At 37.0% G+C, this 19,269-nt stretch overlaps 1 long non-coding RNA gene across 3 annotated transcripts in view; it reads right to left on the bottom strand.

Moving 5' to 3' along the window:
* Nucleotides 1-19,269, bottom strand: part of LOC131383790 (uncharacterized) — a 44,294-nt gene that overhangs the window by 5,977 nt on the left and 19,048 nt on the right. Inside the window, exon 6 of one of the 3 annotated variants that reach the window (XR_009214073.1) lies at nt 11,755-11,895. The exons of the other annotated variants lie outside the window; for them this stretch is intronic. This is a non-coding gene — a long non-coding RNA (uncharacterized LOC131383790). Of the gene's footprint in view, nt 1-11,754; nt 11,896-19,269 lie in introns of those variants that run through there. 3 annotated transcript variants of the gene reach the window in all.

The following is a 19,269-nucleotide window of genomic DNA, read 5'->3' on the forward strand; positions in this document are numbered from 1 at the left end:
TCGAGACCAGCCTGGCCAACATGGTGAAACCCTGTCTCTACTAAAACTTCAAAAATTAGCTGGGTGTGGTGGCGGGCGCCTGTAATCCCAGCTACTCGGGTGGCTGAGGCAGGAAAATGGCTTGAACCCAAGAGGAAGAGGTTTCGGTGAGCCAAGATCCCAAGATCGTGCCATTGCACTCCAGCCTGGGAGACAAGAGCGAAACTTTGTCTCAAAAAAATATAGTTGAATAAAACAACTTTACAGATATAGACAGTTGAAAACATTTTTTCTGTTGCTTAATTGTATCCTCTGAGGGGTTATAAATATGTCTGAGAAGAATTACATGGTGAGATAAAATAGCAAAATTTTTTGTTCTTAGTATCTACCACAAAACACGTATTATTATAACAAAATATGAACTGTGGTTCTAAAAAAAGTAGAAAGTGAAATAAAAAAAACAGGCAGTTCATCTTCATCTTTCTTTTTTTTTTTTTTTTTTACCAGAATCTTAAACATGGTCAAAAAAGTCTCTGTTTGGATTTATTCATTTGATATTTATTGAATTTAGCCAAAACAAGCTAAAGACTTCTCATCCATAGCATATTATTTTAAAGTCATGCAAAACAATTGTGCTTCAGCTAAATTATTTTGTAGATTGTGAAAGCATTTTAAGCAATGAGCAAAAATATTCTGCTCTTGATGTTTTGGAGGGAGAAATCAATAAAACCTCTTAAGTATGTGACAGAAAAAAAGGAGTATTATATAGGATACAAAAAGCTTTATACTACAGTTAGTCTAATGGTCATAACTGTAAATGGTATTGGAAAATGTATATAATAAATTAAGTCTCACAAGCTCTGAATTTGCTGCGGACAATTTAAAGAGGATTTCCTTACTTCTTCCCTAGGGGAGATGGGTGGGGGATCTCTCACAGGCCTGCCTCCTCACCATCCGACATTTCAAAGAGACATATATCGGTCTCCAAAGTGCTTTAAGGCAGCTGCAAGCAAGTGTCACTTTGAGTTAAATGCATTATTAAACTGTTGGAAAATATTGCTTGTCAACGGAATTTTCCCAAATGATAAAACCTTTTACATTTTGCACAACAAGCATGTATTGGGCATCTAATGAATTGTTTGGCATATTGTCAATAGTTTCTGTGACAGAAAACTGAAGTTTCATTTGAGTCTTTGCTCAATCTGTTGCACAAAATGAAATTGTTATTTCTTGTGGCTTTATTAAGATATAATTCACATGTCATACAATTCACCCATTTAAAGTGTAAAATCCAGTGGTTCTTAATATAATCACAGTGTTACCAAATTCTAATTTAATAGTCTAATATTCTAATATTCTAATAATATTATCAAAATATAATTTTAGAACATTTTCTTTACTGCAAAAGTAAGCCCATGTATACCATCATTCCTCCTTACCCCCACTGACATTCACCTCAGCCCCAGACAACCACTAATCTACTTTCTGGCTCTAAAGATTGGCCTATTCTGGACATTCTATATAAATATAATTGTGAAACATATGATCTTTGTTACTGGGTTCTTTCACTTACCATGTTTTCAAGGTCCATCTATGTTTTGTATCAATACTTCATTCCTTCTGATGGCACAAAAGTCCATTGTATGGAGGTACCACATTTTATTTATTCATTTATCTACTTAAGGACATTTGGGTTGTTTCCACTTTTTGGTTACTAGGAATAATGCTGCTGTGAAGATTCATTTACAAGTTTTGTGTAGATGTATCTTTTCATTTCTCTTGAGAAAATATCAATGAATGGAATCGCTGGGTGCAATGATAATTCTATGGTTAACCTTTTGAGAAGCTGTTAGACTGCTTTCCAAAGTGACTGCACCATTTTACATTCTCACAAGCTATGTACAAGAGTTCCAATTTCATCACACATTCTTGTTACTATTATCTGTTTTTTTTAATCATAACCACCTTAGTATTTATGAGGAGATATCTTACAGTGGTTTTGATATGAATTTTCCTTATGGCTAATGATGTTAAGCATTTTTTCATGTTCTTATTGGCCTTTTGCACATCTTCTTCGGAGGAATGTCTATTCAATTCCTTTGCCCATTTATAATTGGGTTATTTGTCTTTTTAATTTTTGAGCTGTAAGTATTCATTGTATTCATTATGTTTTTTAGATACTAGTTTTTTGTCAGATATATGATTTGCAGATTTTTTTTTTATGTTCACTTTGTTACTGCTTTTTTTTTTGAGATGGAGTTTCACTTTTGTTGCCCAAGCTGGAGTGCGATGGCGTGATCTCGGCTCACTGCAACCTCCATCTTACAGGTTCAAGTGATTCTCCTGCCTCAGCCTCCTGACTAACTGGGATTACAGGTGCCTGCCACTACACCTGGCTAATTTTTGTATTTTTAATAGAAATGGGGTTTCACCATATTGGTCAGACTGGTCTTGAATTCCTGACCTCAAGTGATCCACCCTTTTTGGCTTCCCAAAGTGCTGGGATTACAGGCATGAGCCACCATGCCCAGCCTTTGTTACTGACTTCTGATTTAATTACATGGTAGTGGGAATGTATACTTGGCATAATTTAAATTCTCTTAAGTTTATTGAGGCCTGTGTAAGGCCCGCTACATGTCCTGTGTTGGAAAATATTACATATTCACTTGAGAAGAATGTATTTTCTGCTGTTGTTGAGTGGAGTATTCTAGGTTCTAGGTTCTAGGTTTATTAGATCTAATTGATTTATAGTCTTGTTCAAGTCGTCTATTTTTTTTTGACGTACCTTGTTGTTCTATCCATTACTGAAAGTGGGATATTTTAAGTCTCCAACTATTGTAGTTGAATTCTGTGAGTTTCTGGTTTATTTATTTTGAGGCTCTGTTTTAGTTTTATGTATACATATTTATAATTTCTATATGATGCTGATGGACTGACCCTTTTAGCAGTATAAATATCTCTTGTAATCTCTAGTATTATTTTTGTTTTAAAAAATCTATTTTTTCTATTTCTATTACTATAGGTACATTAGCTTTTTTTTTTTTTTTTTTTTTTTTGAGACAGAGTCTCACTTTGCTGCCTAGGCTGGAGTGCAGTGACACAATCTTGGCTCACTGCAACCTCCAACCCCCAGGCTCAAGTGATTCTCTTGCCTCAGCCTCCCAACTAGCTGGGATCACAGGCACATGCCACCACACTCAGCTAATTTTTGTATTTTTAGTGTATATGAGGTTTTGCCATGTTAGCCAGGCTGGTCTCGAGCTCCTGGCCTCAAGTGATCCACCTGCATTGGCCTCCCAAAGTGCTGGGATTACAGGTGTGAGCCTCTATGCCCCACCACTCAGCTTTCTTTTGGTTGCTATTTGAGTGACATATCTTTTCCACCCTATTACTTTCAATCTATTTGTGTCTTTGGATCTATAATGTGTATCCTATAGATAACACATCGTTGAATCATAGTTGTTGTTTTTAAATCCAGTCTGAAAATCTCCGTTCTATCCACTCACATTTAATGTTGTTATTAATATGGTTGGATTTATGTATGTCACTTAACCTTTTGGTTTTGGTGTCTCCAATCTTTTTATGTTTCTCTGTTCCTTCATTTCTTTCTTTTGAATTGAGTGAGTATTTTGTAGTAGAGCATTTTAATTTGTTTAGTTCTTTTTTTCACTGTATTTTTTGAGGTTTTTAAAAAGTGATTTCTATATGATTTCCCCACAATATACATGATCAGAATCAACTTTAGATTTACACCAACTTAAATTCAGTGAGAAGTAGAAATCATATTTCTAGATAGCCCTATACTTTCTTACCCTCATTTTGTGCTATTATTTTTAAATGCATTATATTTACATATGTTACAAGCCCAAAATAACATTACTACACTTTACATGAGTTTATGCTATCAAAGGAGCTAAGAAAACAAAGGAGAGGAAGTATATATTTCTAGAGTTTTGTTATATTAACCTTATTTATCATTTGATCTATTTCTGTGGATTCGAGTAACCATTTGGTGTCATTTCCTTATTCAATACAGCTTTTCTTTCATTCTCCTCCTTTGTGCTGTTACTGTCAAATATAATCCCAACAAAACAATTACAAGTACATATTGGTTGTTGAATACAATCACTTTTTAAAATTTGTTAATGAAGAAATAAAAAGAAATATGAATTTATACTCTCTTTTATAATTACATAATTATCTCTAATGGCACTCTGTTTTTTCATGTGGATTTGAAATACTTTCTGGGATTACATGTTTTCAGCCAGAAGAAATTCTTTCAATATGTCTTATAAGGTAGATCCGCTAACAACAACAACAAAAAAATCTGTTTTTATTTATTTTTGAAAGTCTTTATTTTGCCTTCATTTCTGCAAGGTAGGTTTGCTGGATATAAGATTCTTAGTTGAAAGACTTTGAAGATGTCATTCTACTTCTTTCTGGACTCCATTGGTTGTGATGAGAAATCAGCCTTTCATGTTATTGGAGCTTACTCGTAAGTGATAACTTTTCTTCTTCTTGCTGCTTTTAAGACTCTCTTTGTCTTCTGACATTTTTACTAGGATGTGTCTGATATGGCTCTTATTGTGTTTATCCTACTGGGCGGTTATTGAAATTCTTGGAAGGGCAGGTTAATGTTTTTCATCAAATTTAAGAAGTTTTCAGCTATCATTTTTTTGAATATGTTTTCTACTCCTTCCTTTCTCTATTCTGCTGATACTCCCATTATTCCTGTGTTGCTGAGCTTCTGACTGGTGAGAGTTTCTCTGAGGGGCAGATCGTTTTTCTTCATTAATTTTTTTCTCTATTTTTCAGATTGCAAAATCTCTGTCTCCAAGTTCATTAGTTCTTTCCTCTGCTTGCTAAAATCTACTGCTGAATTGCTGCAGTAAATGTTTTATTAAAATTATTGTACTTTTCAGTTCCAAAATTTTTTATCTCATAATTTTTATATCTTTATTTTAATTCTTTATTTAATGAGACATTATCACACTTTACTTTTTTTAAGCATAGCTTTCCTTAGTTATTTGAATATATATATAAAATATCTATTTTTATATTTTTGTTCTTATCTAGATCTAACATACCTCTGTGCCTTCTCAAAAGCAGTTTCTATTGCCTGTTTTTTCTCCTGTTGACTCGGAGTTACATTTTTTTCTCTTTATTTGTGTGTTTTGTACATTTTTGTTCTAAAAACTAGACATTTTTAAAAAGTCTTGTAACTACCCAGAATACTAATTTTTCACTCTTTCTCAAATCTCTCTTTGTATCTTTTCTTGATTTCTCTGTTAAGCTGTCGGCCTTAGTTTGTATCACAGAAAGCGGTTAGCCTCCACTAATATCCACTTGTTTGTTTTATTGTTTCCAATTATTCCCTGGGGATATAAATTGCTCTAGTCCGATTCACTTAAATGCAGGCCATTTTTCAAAGGCAAATTTTGAGCCCAGTTTTTGAGATTTGTTCCTTTTTCTAGCTGTCACTTCTTGGTTCTCTCATTAAACCTATAGCTTGTTTGTAGCTTTTCTGGAGCTACCAGCATCCTCTTAATTGCTAGGCTTGACCTTTTCTACATTTATTCCAAATAAAGTCAGTTTCTTTGTAGAATTTCTCCACCCTTTAAGCAAAACCTCTGCACCACTACTCCGGAGCTTGGGAAGGGGAGAATGATCCGCTTTTCGAGGAATGACACCCCCACTTCACATGTGGGGCAATGAGGTGGAGAAGCAGCCTCTGGTTTTCTTGGTTGCCTGTTCCGTGGTATAACATCTAACTTATGAGCAAACTGAGTGGAGGGCCCTTGGGGCCACTGTATTCTCACTCTACCACCCCTGGGCTCTTGCTTCTACCTATGAATGGGAGCTGAATGGATGAAGAAAACCTGAGACCTCTTGGCCAGTCTTGTGTAGCATAGGGGTCCTGCAACATGTAGCTGGGAATATGAGAAAGACTGGCAACCTGCGTCTCCCAGGGAGATAATGTCACCCCTAACTGAGAAGTGGAGGGAAAAGGAGTCCTGTGTTCTTGACTGCACCCACCAAAATGGAGCCCCCATCATGCTGAGTTGGGTGGCTGGGAGTGGGGGAGCTAGTCTTGGCTCAATTACCACAGGCTTGCTATTCTTATTGAGATTTAGTAGATTTTTAAAAAATAAGTGTTTCTTCACTGGCTGCATTGCCTTAAGAAAATTTCCAGAGATTTGCATTATTTTAAAATATACACTTTCACCAGTTATGGTTGTTTCCCTAGTGACAGGGTCTGTGTTACTCTTCATATCACCATCTAAAATTATCTTTTGAAAGGAATTTATCCAATCTGAAGGCAATTCCCTAATCATTTCTATGTCAAAGAAAGAGGCCTCTATGTATAAAAAGTAAATTTTAAAAAGAGCCCTAATATTCACACCAGAACAGCTCTTTCCTCTTACTATTTTGATGCTGCCAGCATGTGATATCTCTCTGGTATTAATACTGGACCTGAGCCATTTTCCAGACACTGAACTTTGAAACTCATCAGAAGAATGATTGAAATACTAACAACTGGGATGTTTTTATTCTAAAAATGTTCAGTTCTTATTCTGAAATTATCTCAGTTCCCTCCTTACATACAGTAAAGACAAATAAAGGAGATGCTCATATCTGGATAATATTGCATTATGTGACCACAGAGGTAGTTCTGAATTTTCATGAAATGCTTTGTTATTACTATAACAATAACAATACATAGCCAGTTCTAGTCTTCTAATACTAACATCAGTGCTTAAGAGGTAGGTACCATTTTACCCCCATTTAACATGTGGGGAACTGGAAACTTAAGTTCACATAGCAAGCAAGTAGTAGAGGGGAGACTGAGAACATGAATCTCAGACAGATGGATTCCAAAGCCTCAGTCTTTACCTTATAATTGTTTCACACTGCTCTAGTGTTAACCAGTGCTAGAAACATTCATTAAGTACTGCATTTTACAAAATATTGTCCAGAGATCCCTGAAAATCCTCAGTACTCATTCAGGGATCCATGAAACTATTTCATAAAAGCTACTTTCATAATATAAAGACATTATTTGCCTTTTTTATTCTTATTCTGCTTCTCTCACTGGTATACAGTGGGGTTTCCAGAGGCCACAATACTCTGATTGGGAATGCTTCATTTGTTTGTATAGCTTTGTATCCTATATCTCCCTTTCTATTGCTAATGTGTTAAACATTGATAGATATAACCCAAACATATGAGGATCTTTGAAGCTATTTTTAAAATTGCAATGTAATCCTAAGACCAAAAAGTTTAGTTTGAGAGCCACATATTTAATTAATGCTACTGTAAATTATTCTAAACCATGTGGAACCATTGTTCTCCTATTTCTATGTATTCAATATTTTTAGATTCCAAATACATGTGAGATCATGCAGTATTTTCTTTTTCTGTGTCTGGCTTGTGTCACTTAGCATAATGTCCTCTAAACTGTTCCACGTTATTGCAAATTGTACCATATCTTTCCATTTTCAAAGCTGAATAGCATTTCACTGTATATGTATAGCACAATATACAATTTAAAAAACATACTTGGAAGGAATTGAGTTTACATAACATACAATTTATAATTCCACGGTTTACAGAAAGAAAAGAAGTCCTTTTGCCTGTGATTTGACATCACTAAAATTTAGTATTTTTACATTTTGCTTTCTTAATTTTCCTATCTTTAAGTTTAGAGTTAAAAGTGTAATTATAGTGACAATTTACCCTAGTTGTCTGATAACATATTATATTTTACTTATGTCAAAAATTGGGGAGTATCCTTTTTAGATATTTTATTGGTTCTATGTTATAATGTGCTTTGAACTTTTTAAAAATAGAAGTAACTGTAAATGTGAATTTTGTAAATTCAATACACTTATGTTAATGAAAGTGGTCTGACTTAACACTCTTCCCTTTCATCCTTTTTTTTCTTGTTTCATTCATAAAATGACATTCTGCAGATGTGAGATAATGGAGGAATCAATTTTCATAACTGTGTTGTGAGAATTTCACAAAAGTAAACAAAAACTTAGCTGGTCTGACATCTTGAATAGAGTTTTTTCTGTTTACTTGCAGTAGTTTTGCTGCATTAATTGAAACTTAATCACTCAGGAAATGGGGTACAGCACATCTCAGAGTATTTCACCCAAGATCTGAGGAGTCCGGGGCATTTAAACATCAACTCCTGACAGTCATTGTTTGAGGGCCATATTAGTTTTCCAGTGCTGCCACAACAAAATACCACAGACTGGGGGACTTACACAATAGAAATTTGTTTTCTCACAGACTTGGAGGCTAAAAGTCCTAGATCAAGGTGTTGGGAGGCTTGGTTTCTTCTGAGGCCTCTCTTACTGGATAGCAGATGGCTGCCTTCCAATGTCTTCACCTAGTCTTTCCTCTTTGGCCATGCATCCCTGGTGTCTCTGTGTGTCCAAATTTCCTCTTCTCATAAGAACATCAGTCAGATTGGATGAGGGCCAACCCCATTGACCTCATTTTAACTTAATCGCTTTAAAGGTCCTATCTCCAAATACTGTCACACTCCAAAGTCCTGGAGGGTAGAGTTCCAACATATGAATTTTGTGCTGGCACAATTCAGCTCCTAGAGAGGGATGTGCTGGGGTAGGAAGATTTTTTTTGAACTACTTCTGATATAGGCAAAGCAGGCTCAAGCTGCCAGTATAAATCTATGACAAAGAAATGCAGCTGTTCCCAGCTAGAAGTCAAACATGCACTGCAACTGTGAGGGCAAGGGTTTATGGGTGGGGCAAAACAACATCTTCCATCTCTACAGACAAAATTACAAGTATCCTAAGGTTGACCTTATCAATTCATACATGGTGTAGTCTCTTTGTTTCAAGAGAGTAATGACCATATACATGCACATTTGACCAAATACATCTATCTACATTCTATGTAAGTACTGAGATAGCAAAATAAATGACACAAAGGGATCATAGTCTATCGGGGTATATGATGTGAGTTCATTCATGGAAGAGATAGAGCCATGGGACACGGTGCCATGGGAGAGAGTGAGGAGATGAGGATACAGGTCATCGAATAGTGAAGGCTTTCATGCAACGGTGACTCTTGAGCTGAATCTTGGAAAATAGATAGAAATCCATAAAATTGGCAAGAAGGTTGAGACAGAGATATGGAAAGAATTTTGCATATGGAGTAAGCAGGGTGGAGGTGGAGAGATAAGGATGGTGCATTAGTGCACTTAAATGTCCTATGGCAATGAGCTAGCATCTTTCAGTAGAGATGCTGGTAGAGAAGGCAGCTCTACTCTCCGCTTCTTAGATTATAAACTATAGAAGGAACTTATTCACAGGTATTTTGTACTCAGCAATGCATTCAGAGGCTTTTCCCTTTCATTTTTTTTTCCTCATACAGTTGCAGAAGAGCAAAGTGACAAAAAGTAAACTAAGGCTTTCTCTGCAATTAGGACTAAGCAGTTAAAGTTGTTCTCTCTCGCTTTGTCTGTCTCTCTATCTGTCTCTCTCTCTCTCTTTCTTTCTCTCTCTCTGGAGGACCCAAAGCTGCTGGCAGCTGAGAAAAGCCACATGGAAGGATTTTTTATGCCAAGCTGGCTTGAATCCCAGAGTCATGCATATTCCTTTGAAAAGGGGTTTTGACTCCAGGCTAAGAAACTAGACTATGTTAGAAGGGAATATTCTCATCAAAGTCAGAGCATTTGCATTTAATTCAGCATTTTGCTCCATCCCAAGATAGCTTTTTTAGTTATTGCAAAATGTAAGACACTGTTCCCCTGAGAAAGAAAAAAGGAATCATCCACTTGCCTTTTGAGACTTAAAATGAAGTGATTCCACAATTACCATGGGGTTGGTTAGAACTGTCTCCCTAGGTAAAAAGCGATCCTGTTTACTTACGGTGCATGCATGCATACATGTGCCTGTCTACTTTAAAAAGGGAAGCAAGCAATCTAAAATAGAAATCTTTAGAATTACATGGACTTTAACACTTTTAAGGTTTAATGCATGGCTAACTTAAAGGCCAGCACTAATTGTCCTAAAGCATAATATCTTCGCTTGTAAAGAAAGTTAGAAGAAAAATTATAGAGAAATTGGGCAATTTATGTTAACTTCTGCCAAGGATATTACTAGACCAGGGAATATGTTACTCATCCCATATTACATGAGACATGCTTATACTAAAAATCATTTGTTGTTCATCTAAAAACCAAGTTTAACTGAACGTCCTGTATTTTTATTTACTAAATATGGCTAACCTAGGTCACTCAAATTCTAATTGCAAGTACCAGAACTCAAGCCAGGATTGCCTAAGCAAAGCTAACATTGTGAAGCATTGTGCACTATTGATAGAAATATATCGTGGCACTATATTCAGTATTTTCTTTTCTTGGCTATGGAAAATGCTTGTGTACCGGCGTGCATTTATTTGTATGATAGTTAAAAGGCCAGTGTTTGAAATTCCTAACACCGAGGTTGGAATTAATGCTCCTCTGCTCGTCACTTATGCAATGTTACTCATATTTCTCTCAGAACCTCAATGTTCTTACTTGTTAAAGGTGGATTATTTTGCCTCCACTGATATGTAGGCAAATACAAGTTGACCAATTGGCTTCTGCCTGACCCTGCATGAAAAGTTAAACTTGAATTATTTCATTAAACCTTCACATGCAAACTCTGAGGGCAGACACTTGTAATAAGAATTCTGACTCCGTCGTTGTTGTTGTTGTTTTCTTTCTTTTCTATTTTTTTTTCTTTTACTTTAAGTTCGGAGACCCATGTGCAGAATGTGCAGGTTACACAGATAATACATGTGCCGTGGTGGTTTGCCGCACCTATCAACCTGTCATCTAGGTTTTAAGCCCCACATGCATTAGGTATTTGTCCTGTTGCTGTCCCTCCCCTTGCTCCTCACTCCCCCGACAGGCCCCGGTGTGTGTTGTTCCCCTCCCTGTGTCCATACCAGCCTTAAAGCTTCACCTCTCCTTCTTCCCTGCTGCCTCGCTTCTGGGCAAGCTGATAAGAAAGCCTGAGTGCTCCCTCCTTTTGGTGTTAGAAGAATGTTCAAACAATGGAAACTCTCATCACATCCCCACCCCAACTATCATAAAAGCCCCAAGCCAATCTCCTTTCCTTGATCTCTCCAACCACTTAAGGATCAGTTTCGGAAGCCTGCCCTTTTCTCCCCAGGAAGACTCATTTTGTGACTAGTAAACATTTCATACTCTCTTGGGGTGTGTGTGTGTGTGTGTGTGTGTGTGTGTCTTCAGTTTTAACATCTGAACCAAACTTTGGAAGGTGGTCCATCTTATTTCTTTGGAGTGGCTACAAAACAATACTATTATTTCCGTAATTTAGAGATGAGAAAACTTGGGCTTAAATGAGGATTAACTTGCCCCAATCACACAAACTAGTAAATTATACATCTGACTTTAGAGCCGCAGCTTATGGTGTTAGGAAGATAAAATGAGGTCATTCATAGGAAATGTTTAGTCCAGCACTCAACACATGTTTAATGCCCCATAAATACCACCCACATCTAGGTAAAATGGGGAGGTCGCCATGTGTGACATTAAAGTAGGTTATTGATTCACTCTTGTGCCATCTGCACCGAACTCAGAGCTTTCCTAGAAATAAAGGTTTACATGCGTAGCAAACAACCATCTGATGCTTGCAAACACTCTATGGCTCTCTTTTCAAAGCACTGAAAATGCACAGCTTCCATCAGTCCAAGACAACAAGTTTATTTTCCAGTCTCACATATTTCATCCCCCGGTTGTTTGCTGGAAGCTGCTGGCTGGCTGTCAACATGACAATCCCCATCTGTCATCCGTGTATGTGTGCCGTCTATGCACGGCCTTTCATGGAGACTTGTAGGATATGTCTTCTATTTGCCGGGAAGGTGGACAGTCTGCCAAGACATTTATGAATCCTAGTGTTCTCTGCCTCTCTGTGTAAGGTACAGTCAAACCTCCCCTAATCTGAGAATGACATCTCCTGACACCTCTGTGATATACCAGGAAATCACTAGGGGGACAAGCATAGACCAGTAGAATGGGATGGCTGGGAAACTAATGGATTCTCTGTCTTAGAATAATTAGAATCATTATTACAAATACTTTTGAGCTAAAACCGCCCCTCTAACTCTCTGGTAGTTGGAGAACATGTGTTCTCTACAAAGAACCCCTCAGATTTTATTTTGCATGGCAGAAAAATATTTAATAGGTAGCAAAATTACCATTATAGCTAAAAATACTTTTCTTGAAAATAGAGTCTCATCAAGGACTAAGACATATATACTCAACAGAATCCTAGAATATTAAGCTGGTCTTTCTTTTTTTTAAATTTTATGTTAAGTTCTGGGACACATGTGCAAAACGTGCAGGTTTGTTACATAGGTATACGTGTGCCATGGTGGTTTGCTGCACCCATCAACCCATCATCTAGTTTTTAAGCTCTGCATGCATTAGGGTTTTGTCCTAATGCTCTCCCTCCTCTTGCCCTCCACCTACCGACAGGCCCCAGTGTGTGATGTTCCCCTCCCTGTGTCCACGTGTTCTCACTGTTCAACTCCCATTTATGAGTGAGAACCAAAAACATGTTTGGTTTTCTGATCTAACAGCCAGTACTATTTCTCCTCCTCCTCATTCAACTCAACTGCTGCTACCACTGTTACTATAATTACTACTACTACTGCTGTTAGTAATTGTAAGTAAGCATTCCCTAATAGTAGCTAGTTTATATACTACATGCTATTCTGTGTGTGCCTTATATGCAAGATTCCATCCTCATTATTATACTATTAAGCAGGATTTATTACCTCCCGCTTTTTTGAATGAGGAAACTGTTACATGAAGCTGTGCCCATGTAGCTACTTGCTAGCTAAGCAAGGATTTGATCACTGCTTCTTTGGCATCTAATTATCTTTAAATATCACCTTGTTTGGTATTGTAGTTCAGATATCTGTCCACTCCAAACCGCTTGTTGAAATTTTATCTCCAATGTTAGAAGTGTGGCCCAACGGAAGGTGTTTGGGTCATTGAGGCAAATCCTTCATTAATAGATTAATGCCCTCCCTGGAGGGAGCAGAGGTGTGAGTGAATTTTCAGTCTCTTAGTTCCTAGGAGAGCTGGTTGTTAAAAATAGCCTGGCTCTTTCCCCAGTCTCTTGCTTCCTCTCTTGCCATTTGGTCTCTACATACATCATTTTCCCTCCATCTGTCACCATGAGTGGAAGCAGCCTGAGGCCCTCACCAGATCCCCAATCTTGATCCTTCCAGCCAGCAGAACCATAGCTAAATAGACTTCTTTTCTTTATAAATGGCCATCCTCATATAAAGGAATATAAAGTATTCCTTTATAGCAATACTACATGGAATAAGAAACCTGGCATCTTCTGGTAGAGAAATCTGAATCCCAGATAACATGGTAACTAGTTCAAGGTTATAGGATAGGATTTCTAGAATTCAAGTTTGCTGGGCCACAGATAAATACTGACTCTCATTTTCTTTCCTTATAGAGCAGTAAAATGTTAATTCTGCATCCTCAGTGGTGCCTTTTCTAGCTTTCGTGCTAAATAAAGGTCCTAATACTAGAAAGGACACTTTGCATACTGCACTTACAAAATGCTACTGCTCTGAGACAGAAGGTGGGAGGTGCTCAGTGTGTGAGTTAGATATGCATGTATCTGTAGCAATACTCTATATGTCCTTCTCTATCCTTCCCTCTCCCTCTGGATTTTTCTAATATTATATTACATTCCCTTCTTTCAAGAAAAAACAGTTATCTATTCTTTTTGAGATAAGCCCATGACACATTACATGCATCTCTTTTACCATTTTTCACATGGCTCCTCAATGATTTTCATATCTATCTGTGTCTCCTAGACGGCAAGCAACCTGAGGGTGAGAAGTGCATTATGTGTTTATTGGCATCTCAAGTTTCTCAAATAACAGGCCCTTAAAGTCTCTGTAATGATTTTGCAGATGACTGACTGAATGACACTGAAATTGCCACTAGCTGGCAAAAGTGTTTTTGCTTGCTTCATTGAGGAGGGAGAAAAGGAGGTAACAGGTGAAACACAGGGGCTTGAGGGTCAGAGTGACATTCAGAGAGATACAGAGGAGATAATGTGGATGTTATCTTGTACACTCAGCTCCATAAAGTTGTATGAAGGACAAGCTAACATTAAGGAGAAACTGTAAGGCTATTTCTAAAAAGATTATTCAATTACAGACATTTCTCCTGAATATAAGAGTTTCATACTGATTCAGAGTAAAGGATACTTGGTAGCGTCAAATCTTTGATGTTTTCTGGGAAACAAAGAATGTGTTCAGTGAATGCTCTTTCATGCATAGAATACGATCAGTGCTATTCACCAGGTGACCCTTAAAGTGTCACAGAAAGACGTGAAGCTTCTGAGGGTGAAAAATTGCATCCAAAATATGCCTTTGATTTGCTTAAGGCACGTTAGAGGGAAGCATTCAGAATAGGAATGAAGTTTTAAAAGGACACTAACGAAAATAAGAAGCAACTTTAATATCTTCACTGTTGAACATCATGAGGTATTTTACTAAGTGGCTTAAACGGAAAATATTTTTTTAAAAAGGAAAAGGATGACAGGCATCATTGAGCTGAACTGGAGAAAGAGTTTTAGGTAAATCCTCAGCGATATTGTATAAATAAGTATTATCAACTCCTGGAATCATAGCATGGTGTCCATACATATTCAGGGCAAATTGTTCCTCAAATGTCAGCATATTACATTGCAAGTTTATATCTGATTTTCTGTCTGTTCTCATATCTAGGTCTCTTTTGGAGTTGTTGATTTCAAACCATACTTTCCCCTTCCTCTGACTGGGTAACACTGAATATTTAGGGCGCTAAGAAATCAAAACCCAGAAGTTGTCAGTACTGAGGCACCTGCTGTGTACATGCCCTGAATGCATGAGTGGAAGACAGAAGCCTGTGTTGGTGGAATTCATGTGGCAGCAAGAAAAGATAAATGTGCACACTAGCCTCTACTCTCCATAGGGGATGAAATGATTATAAACAGGGAGTACTACTCCAGGGGTGTTTGTAATATGCAAGGAAGACTCTTCAGGCCGTTTTCGTTTTGGGGGAGTAGAAAAATAAAGCAAAGCAATAAAATGATGGCTATGTGAAAAGATGGACTAAAAAGAGGAGATGTCATAACTGAAAAAAAAAGTTGCCTTGTTTGAATACATCTAAAACGCAAAGGCTGAGGGGCATCTTCCTAGTCCGTCTCCTTGTGCCATTTGTGTACCTCCCACAAAAAAAAAAAAAAAAAAAAAAGATCAGGATGATTTTCAGTTGACTGCAATCCCTTATGCCCTTCCACAGATCCTGAACCACACACAAGCCTCTCTTGGTTAGTGTGATACGTTAAGCATTTGACCAATTATCACATAACAATCTTCACAACCACACACTGGAAAAAATGATCATCACTAGTTTTACAAATGACTTAAGATTTTTTTTTGAATAGATGCTCACTAACGTACTAAATCCCACACCCACCAGCACCATGACAGTTCTGGGAACATTCGTATTTGGTGTAAAAATGAGTGACATCACGGTTCCGAGAAATCTTCACTTTTTTCCAGAAATCTTTTTGAATATTCTACCCTTTGGTTAAAGAAACCTGTAAAGATAGGAACCCCAAACTTGAGTATGTCCGAACTCCCTTTTCTTGAGTGTGTATTTTAGCTCTGCTATTAATTCCCATACTTTCAGTATTTTCTGATTTGTTCTTGATTTACCTCTGGTAACAAACAGTATCTAAAAGCCTGGACACTGGCCTGGGTAAAGATCCCACTGGCATTTGGGGATCTCTCTTATCCCACTGGTGTCACTTAGACAGATGGAATTATTTCTCTGAACCCCTTTCTTATATTAAAATGAGAATAATCATACTTACATAAGGTCATTTTAAGGATTGGCTATGATATGTCAAGTATTTAGCATAAATATAGGATGAATGAAGGGCAGTGGTGATGCTGGTGGTGATGACGATGGTGTTGAAGATAATGATGCTTAATATGCCTATGCAAGAGGGAAGGGAGAAGCAAGTCTGATTTTTCCCTCTTCTTTTAGAAATGCTGCCATCAGCAAAACTCATACTAACCAAGAGAGGTTATGTGTGGTTCAGGAACTTTGGAAGAGCATCAGGGATTGCAGTGAACTGAAAACTATCCTAGGTTGGTGTGGGAGGTCCACAAAAGGCATAGGAGACAAACTAGGAAGAATGTTCCTCAGACAATGAGATTTTGGTTACGCATATTCAAATCTGTGTGAATCTGGCATCAGGAGAAACAGCTCATTAGTATTTAATGCTGACAACCTGAATTCTGAATTATTTTGTGTCAATTAAACTTCATAAGATAACTGTGAGCTAAGGGTGCTTAACAAGGTATGAGGTGTTGAGGACACAGAAGAGTGCAGTATGTTTGATTGTCCTGCTTGGGCCATTTGTTCCAATTAGATCTGGTAAAAGTAGCATGCTTGGAGACATAGAAACATTTTAAAGAGATGGGAGATGTTTGATTGGACCTGAATAGAACTGGCATCTGTAAGAGAGATTCTGCACAAGTCTTTGGGCAAAAGGTGAGTGAAAACTATAGGAGACAAGTTTCAGGTTAGCACAAGGGGATAGAAATGCCTAATAATAATAATAAAAATTATAGTAATACTAATAAACGTATTTTAAGGTAGCATAGGCCACTAAATGTGGCCTGTCCTTTCCTTAAAAGCATCCAAAAGATGTCAGGTAGCCACTAAAAAAAATATTTTTAGAAGGAAAGACCTGCCATAAGTGCAATATTGAGCTATATTACTCGAAGATTACCTTCCACCCCAAGATTTAAGAACTTGGATAGAGTAAGCTATTCATTTTTCATGATGTTTGTATTTTCACTGTATTAATACCTCTAATAGGTTGACTGCAAGTGCTGGCAAAACACAGTGAAGAAAACCAAAATATTTCACCACAAAATATACTTCTTTGACATGTTAACAGAAGTTGCCTTGCAAAACTGTTTTAAATGGGTGGAGATTTGCGTCTGTAGAGAATCAGCACTCTACAGATTCTGCACTCTTTGAGGTCCTCCCTCATCTGGATCTAGGAAAGATTGAGTCTGACATCTTTAAATGTCCAAAAGAAACATTTACAGTTCTTTTATCTGGAGGCTGCTACCTGTGAGGTTCATCTAAATAACAAGACCATCTTTGCCATTCAGGCCTCCTCTTCTCCCCTTCCCATAACCTGGCCACGTCTTTGAGTTCTTATATTTTGTATGACTCATATGCATGTTATTAGATGCATATGCCTTTTCTCCTATGTTAAAAGAAAAATGTTAGACAAATTAAATTTAACAGAATTTAATTGAGTAAAGAACAATTTGCAAATCAAGCAGCCTATACCCTGTGCCAGAATATGTTTAGAGAGACTCCTGTGCTGTCCTTTGGTTGGAGAGGATTTATGGACAGAAAAGTGCCATAAACGAAACAGAAGTGAGGTACAGAAACAGCTGGATGGGTTACAGCTCAGTCTTTGTCTTATTTGAGCAGTTGGTGCCCTGTGATTGGCCAACACTTGCTGATTAGTACAAGAGTGAGTTACAGCCCATTTATGTATAGTTTACAGGTCACTGTATATGGAGAAACCTTTAGGCCATGCTTACAAGGAGACAGCTTTAGGTTAAACTTAATTTAACACCTATTAATCTGCCTTTTGCCAATTAACTTTTCAGTGAATCTTCAGAGGGCAAAGGGGAAGTTTTCCCTTGGCCCCTACAACAAAGATGGGCAAAATGGCAACTCTTACCATTATAAATTTTTAACTAAGTGTGTAAACTTAATTTTTCTTAAAATAAATAACCAAATCCCATCCTAACATGTATCTTGTGTTTTAAAAATTTCTATTTTATTCTTTCCCTGCCTTAGTCTAATTAATGGCTGCTGGGTATTATAAGCAGGTCAGGTGTATTCTTCAAGTATTTTATGCATAATAGAGGTTGAGATGATGTTTTTAATCTAAGGTAACAAAGATGATTATTACTTAATAAATGGCACTGACTTTGTATATTTGTGCAAATTTAAGAGCTAGAAAATCATGTTCGGTAATAGAGAATTTTGAATTACCTAAATTTTCCCAGTAATTTGATAACAATGATTTCTCATTCAGTAATTATTTTTTGAGGTGCTAAAAATGTAATAAAATAAAATCTTCATGATTGCCAAGAACAGAATGAATTACAACTATAATCTCATTGTCACTCAAGAGTAGGGAATTAGAATACTTTAATGGTGTCTATGGGATGTGTGAGGTGGACACTTCCATACGATGAGAAGCATTTTGTATAAATGATTGACTGGGTCCTATCTCTGGTGTGTGACTGGAACATCCCGGATGCCACACATACCCCAAACTGGATAGCACACAAATTTACATTTGCATCCATCTGTGTCTTTTTGACTATCTCTGTTATTAGTCTTCTGGTGGTTCACCATCCATGGGAAAATGAAGCAGATCAGAAATGAACTCATTAGCTCTCTTATGCATCTAATAAGAGTGGTGATAACTACAGATTTCAATCTGTAGTCCCCTGTAGAGTAATTCTCATTTTTCTAACCTGTCATCAGATAACATTAAGGTCTCAGTGAAAAACAATTGTCTTTCCAAATCGTCTTTCGGGTAGCTGAAAGTAACAATTAGGCCACTTATTAGTCTGATTTTCCTAACTAGAGGTAATAAGCTTGTAAGGAAAATAAAATTTGGTAATTATACATATCAAATGTCTAGCATGTTCTCTGGAAAGGTAAATTATATGTTGTCATACAAACATACAATAGGCAGAATTTCTCAATTACTGTGTAATGAACATTCTGAGAGGAAGGCAGAATATGAAAGTGTAATTACAACATCTTAATACATGACATTCTGGTGTCTTTTTTTGCATTTTCTTTTTTTCTTTTTGTTGTTATTATTATTATTATTATCGAGACAGGGTCTCGCTCTGTCATCCAGACTGGAATGCAGTGGCACAATCTTGGCTCACCACAACCTTGGCCTCCTGGGTTTAAGTGATCCTCCTACCTCAGCCTCCATTCTGATGTCTTTAATTGAACCCCTGAAACAAACTTAAAATTCTCTACTATTCCCACCCCCACAAATATTGTGTGACAAGTATTTTACAATCACTTCTATTTCAGAGGAATTCTAGATATTCCTGCACTGGAATGTTATAGCAATGTCTTAGATTAAT

Source organism: Hylobates moloch, unplaced genomic scaffold (genome assembly GCF_009828535.3).
Source record: "Hylobates moloch isolate HMO894 unplaced genomic scaffold, HMol_V3 SCAFFOLD_6, whole genome shotgun sequence".
In the NCBI taxonomy this organism is placed as follows: domain Eukaryota; kingdom Metazoa; phylum Chordata; class Mammalia; order Primates; family Hylobatidae; genus Hylobates; species Hylobates moloch.